Source organism: Prionailurus bengalensis, chromosome D4 (assembly GCF_016509475.1).
Source record: "Prionailurus bengalensis isolate Pbe53 chromosome D4, Fcat_Pben_1.1_paternal_pri, whole genome shotgun sequence".
Taxonomy (NCBI): domain Eukaryota; kingdom Metazoa; phylum Chordata; class Mammalia; order Carnivora; family Felidae; genus Prionailurus; species Prionailurus bengalensis.
This window is the reverse complement of record NC_057359.1, coordinates 62,642,359-62,648,734: the sequence shown is the minus strand read 5'-3', so window position 1 is coordinate 62,648,734 and position 6,376 is coordinate 62,642,359. Positions and strand designations below refer to the sequence as shown.

Here is a 6,376-nt window from a genome sequence, read left to right as displayed (position 1 = left end):
GGTGTCCTCTATTCATTTCATGAACATGTTTGTGCAACATGCAAGAAACTGGAAATAATGATGACAATGTGAAAATACTGTAATGTAGGTGGGTTAATGGGTTCCTAAGTGAAACATGAAACTGTAATCCCCAAGAGAAACCAGAAAGAACTAAGGATGCTTCTGTCTCAGAGATGTGCTAATGTGGCTATTATTAGTCTGAGGAGGGAGGCACTGGAAAATTATTGCAGTAATAGTTTATGGTTAGGGGTGGTTGTTTTTCAAGCTACATTTAAATTTTAAATATGGTGAATATTATAATTGTACCTCATCCTTTGCAAAAAAAAAAAAAAGGGCTACTTTTACATTAGCATAGCCCAGGTAACACTTGACCCAGAAATTTCATTGAAAGGCAACATTCTTAATTTATTAACATACTTGCCATGAGGATTCTGTGATGAAATAATTAAACACATTTCAAACAAGAGTTAGGGGCAGCTGGGTGACTCGGTCAGTTAAGTGGACTGACTTTTGATTTTGACTCCGGTCATGATCTCACAGTTTGTGAGTTGGAGCCCCTTGCTGGGCTGCTCTGTGCTGACAGGGCAGAGCCTGGTTAGGATTCTCTCTCTCCCTCTTTCTCTGCCCTCTTCCCCCCCCCCCCACCTCTCTCTCTTTCTCTCAAAAATAAATAAGCATTAAAATTTTTTCAAATAAGAGTTAATAGGTAAGTTTATTGTGCTGGGAGAATTGTGGGTTCAGGAAACAATCACAGAAAAAAAAGTCAAGTTCTATAATGTGCCGTTTATTAAAAACATTTTTTTAATGTTTATTTATTTTTGAGAGAGAGAGAGACAGTGTGAGTGGAAGAGGGGCAGAGAGAGAGAGAGAGAGAGAGAGAGAGAGGGAGACATAGAATCTGAAGCAGGCCCCAGGCTCTGAGCTGTCAGCACAAAGCCAGACTTGGGGCTCAGACCAACACACCATGAGATCATGACCTGAGCCAAAGTCAGGTGCTTAACCGACTGAGCCACCATCATGTGCCATTTATTTTTATGTGCATCATAACTGATTTAAAAAGGAATAGAAGTGCCTTTTTCCTTAACTGAAGATAGTCTAAATAGTCCTTTATATTGATTGAGTTAATTATAACTAGATCTATAAAGTCATAGTAGCTAAACATTGCAAGATTAATGAGTATATTTAAGTTTAATTTCCCTTAACATGCACAGGGAACAGATAAAATTTCCTACACCAAACAAGGAAATATGAATTATAATCTTAAGGTTAAGAGTTACTTAACAAACAACTCTTGATATTAAAGTAGACTCCCACATGGGGCTTGGCATGTAATCACTCTTAGCAAATGTCAATTTTTTTCTTTTTGTCTTCTATTATATTGAGTTATTCTTATTAAATATCCTATGTTTTCAGCTTATCTTTAGATAAGAAGTAAAATTCCAGCAAACACTGGGCACACCTATAAATATCAGCCAGTCTTCTAACCCTCCTGGATGACCCAGGCTGAAGAGAACACAATTTAATGCTTGGGAAAGAGGGAAATAAACCATAGAGTAATAGGTGCAGGCAATTGTCTCAGGTAAATTGCAGGCAAAAGTCAAAAGATCTAAACCCTCCCTCCTGCTCCATTTTAATGTAATTTTATTATTCACACTAGTTGATAGTGTGAGGAGGGAAGAGAAAATATAGCTAAAATTTTACTTTTTTTTTTGTTGGATACAGTATCGTTTATTGATAGTACCTGATAAGGTAGGACTCCCCAAGCCCCTCCCCTTCTTCAGGGGGTCTGGGATGGAAACTGGAGGTCAGGGGATTCTCAGTGTGTTTGGGATGAGTTGGGACAAGGATTCCCCAGCTGCTGAGGGCCTCTCTCTTCCTCTTGCTGAGGCTGGTAGTCCAGGGGGCTCTTACTCTTTGGAGGCCACGTGGACCATAAAGTCCACTACCCAGTTGCTGTAGCCAAATTCATTGTCATACCAGGAAATGAGCTTGACAAGGTGGTCATTGAGAGCAATGCCAGCCCCAGCATCAAAGGTGGAAATAGCAGAAGATGACCCGGTCCTCAGTGTAGTCCAGGATGCCCTTGAGGGGGCATCCTGATGCCTGCTTCACCACCTTCTCGATGTCATTGTATTTGGCAGCTTTATCCAAGCAGCAGGTCAGATCCATGACTGATACATTAAGGGTGGGAACACAGAAGGCCATGCCAGTAAGCTTCCCATTCAGTTCAGGGATGACCTTGCCGGCAGCCTTGGCAGCTCCAATAGAAGCAGGGATGATGTTCTGGGAAGCCTGTTGGACATCACACCACAGCTTCCCAGAGTGGTTGTCCACAGTAGAAGACTGTGGCAGTGATGGCATTAACTGTGGTCCTGAGCCCCTCCACAATGCCAAAGTTGTCATGGATGACCTTGGCCAGAGTAGCCAAGCAGTTGGTAGAAGGCATTGCTGACAATCTTGAGGGAGTTGTCATACTTCTCATGGTTCATGACCATCACAAACATGAGCGAATCAGCAGAAGGGGCAGAGATGATGGCCCTCTTGGCCTCACCCTTAAGGTGAACCACAGTCTTCTCCATGGTGGTGAAGACCCCAGCGGACTCCACAACATACTCTGCACTAGCATTGCTCCCACCCTGCATTAATAAGGATGGCTACATTGACAGAAAAAAGTAGACCTCTGAAAGAACAATAAGTTCATTTCTCATCTCATTTCAGAGTAGGTTTCTAAGTCAGCAGGTAACTCTCCTCTATGTAGTGATTCAGGGATCCAAACTCCTCCCATCTTGTGTTTCTGTCAACTGCTAGGACCTTTTCTTTATTTGTGCAGTAGAGGCAGGGTCACCATGTGCATATTGCAGCTGCTGGAAAGAGAAAGTAGAAAAAGGTTCAGCCTAATGTGTACTGATGTGGGTTTGGTGTATCTCACATTGCTTTGGATAGAGCATGCTTGCATAACTGTACCTAACTTAATAACGGCTGGGAACTCTAGTATAGCTGTATTCTCAGGAAGAAAAGGAGACTGGATTTTGATAGATACCTCTCAGCCTTGTTCATCCTCTCCCCTATCAATGCTAGCTATCTAAATCCTAAATATGATCATGTTAGTCCCTCAGTTAAAACAAAAATAGGAGCGCCTTGGGGCGCCTGGGTGGCGCAGTCGGTTAAGCGTCCGACTTCAGCCAGGTCACGATCTCGCGGTCCGTGAGTTCGAGCCCCGCGTCAGGCTCTGATGGCTCAGAGCCTGGAGCCTGTTTCCGATTCTGTGTCTCCCTCTCTCTCTGCCCCTCCCCCGTTCATGCTCTGTCTCTCTCTGTCCCCAAAATAAATAAACGTTCAAAAAAAAAAATTAAAAAAAAAAAATAGGAGCGCCTGATTGGCTCAGTCAGTTGAGCATCAGACTCTTGATTTTGGTTCAGGTCATGGTCCTGGGGTCATAGGATCGAGCACTGCATCGGGCTACATGCTGAGCATAGAGCTTGCTTAAGATTCTTTCTCTCTCTCTCTCTCCCACTCTACCCCTCTCCCCTGCTTGTGAGTGTGCCCTCACTCTCTCTAAAATTAAAAACAATTCTAATAAAAAAATACGTAGTGGTTTTCTATCAGTGAACAACAAATATCTCACACTAAACTATGTGTTGAATACTGTAGATACAAGGATAAGGAAAATAAAGATTTGGTATTTATCTTCTTGGAGCTTATGGAGGAGCTAATATCCTAGGACTCTTATGTGGTTTTTTTGTTTTCTCTCTCACCCCTACACCGCATCCGTCATGAAGACCTGTGAATTCTACTTCCATCCAAGGTACTACACATCCTTTCTCCTCTGGTTCTCACCAGCATCACCACGCTAGATCTTTTTTAAAAGCTTGAATTGCATAGCTCCTATATAACCAAATTTATAGAGGGTTTTATATCAAATGAGCCATGAATGTGCAGAGTATAGAGAGAAAGGAAGCATTTAATTTTAACTAATTTGTTGACATTATTTTATACTTATTCTCACTCTACTCTTGCTTGAAGCTATGAGGGAAACCTTTTCCAGAAATGCTATTCAATCCCTTTTCTTTTGTGTAATGACTAGGTTCGTTACCTGTGGTGGTGGTCCATGAGATTTCCTCTGATATTCTTAAAAAAATTTTTTTTAAGGTTTATTTATTTTTGAGACAGAGACAGAGCATGAATGGGGGGGGGAGAGTCAGAGAGAGAGAGGGAGACATAGAATCTGAAGCAGGCTCCAGGCTCCGAGCTATCAGCACAGAGCTCTACGAGGGGCTTGAACTCACAGACCGTGATATAATGACTTGAGCCAAAGTCAGATGCTTAACTGACTGAGCCACCCAGTGCCCCTCCTCTGATATTCTTACAACAAATTCCCTTCAATTTGGATTGCTTGAGAGGTGCCTGCGTGACTCAGTTGGTTGAGCATCTGGCTCTTGGTTTCGGCTTAGGTCATGATCTCACAGTTTGTGGGTTTGAACCCTGTGTTGGGCTCTGCACTGACAGATTCTCTCTCTCCATCTCTCTATGCCCCTCCCCTGCTCACTCTCTCTATTTATTTTTGAGAGAGAGAGAGAATCCCAAGCAGGCTCTGTGTTGTCAGTGCAAAGCCCCATGTGGGGCTTGGACCCACGAACCACGAGATCATGACCTGAACCAAAGTCAGATGCTCAACTGACCGAACTATCCAGGTGCCCCAATATATAAAGGTTGAAAACATTTGGATTGCTTGAATGGATTTGTGCCTCTAGGTACCAAAAGATCCTTTAGTAAAATATTTTTTTATTTTTCAAAAAGTGAATTTAACATTTAATGGGGATATTGCATGTCACTAGCTGTTTGAGGGTTACCATATCATCCTGAATGGAAGGGCTTTGGCGGTGGCTGATGCCCAGGCTGAAGAAGAGCCAGACATCTGTATTATTTTTCTATTGCTGCTGTAAGAAAACCACAAACATAGTGCTTTAATACAATGCCCATTTGTTATCTCCTAGTTCTTTAGGTCAGAAGTCTGAAATTTTGTCAAGATTAAAAAAATAATTCTCAAAAGTACATGTAATAGTGAACTACAATTAAAACAATTTGTTCTAGGGGCTCTGGATGGCTCAGTCATTTAGGCGGGTGACTTCAGCTCAGGTCATGATCTTGTGGCCTGTGGGTTGGAGCCCCGTGTCAGGCTCTGTGCTGGCAGCTCAGAGCCTGGAGCCTGCTTCTGATTCTGTGTCTCCCTCTCTCTCTGCCCCTCCTCTGCTTGCTCTCTGTCTCTTTCTCAAATAATAAACATTAAAAAAAAATTTTTTTTAAATGATTTGTTCTAGTTATGGGATTGAATCATAAGCTCATTCTGAAGTAAGGAAGAGAGGAGAGCATTGTAAGTGATAAGACATCCGACCCTAGCAGCATCTCTTAGTAGCTGTGGGAGTTAGGTTAAGTTACTTAAGCTTTCCCAGCAATATACAATATATTTCTATATAATAATAACACCTAAATCTTAGACTCATTATAAAGTTATAGGAGAATACTTGTAACAAAGCATATGTAAAACTGTTTGGCATAAAATAAATGATCAATAAATGTCAAATAAAAAATTTTTTAAATAAAGGAGATGATGTAAAATAGAACTCTTCTTAGCTTTTACAACTGTGAAATGCTTAGATCTTAAGAATATAGTTTGATGAGGGGCACCTGGGTGGCTTAGTCACTTAAGTATCCAACTCTTGGTTTTAGCTCAGGTCATGAACTTGCAGTTTGTGGGATCAAGCCCTGAATCAGGCTCTGTGCTGACAGTGCAAAGCCTTCTTGGGATTCTGTCTCTCTGCCCCTCCCCTGCTCCTGCTCTTTCTCTCTCTCTCAAAATAAATAAATACACTGAAAAAAAAAAAAGAATATGGTTTGACGAGCGTTGATAGATATTTATGTCCCTGTGTAACTCACATCCCAATTAAGCTGTAGACCTTTGCTGTCACCTGTCACCCCTGAAGCTTCCCTGTGGCCCTTTCAGGTCCCTTTTTCCTACTCTACAAGAGGTAACTTCTGTTTTATCTCTAAAAAGTAGCTTGGCCTGTTCTTGAAAGTTATATAAATAGAACTTTACAGTATGTACTTTTCTAGTATCTGGCTTGTTTTTTAATCAGAATAATGTCTGTGGGATTATCTATGCTATTGTGTGCTCCAGGCATTTGTTCCTTCATCTTGCTGAGTAGTATGAACATATCACAATTTATTTATTCCACTCTTGATGGATATTCGGGTTGTTTTCAGCTAAGAATAAAGCCGCTTGGGTTGGTTGAGTGACCAACTTTGGCTCAGGCCGTGATCTCACGGTTCATGGGTTTGAGCCCCCCGTCAGGCTCTATGCTGACAGCTCAGAGCCTGG

The 6,376-nt window shown here is 41.8% G+C and overlaps 1 pseudogene; it reads right to left on the bottom strand.

Annotated features, from left to right (window-relative positions):
• Positions 1-1,712: 1,712 nt before the first annotated feature.
• On the bottom strand, positions 1,713-2,642 carry LOC122474408 (annotated as a pseudogene).
• Between the last annotated feature and the right edge of the window lie 3,734 nt (positions 2,643-6,376).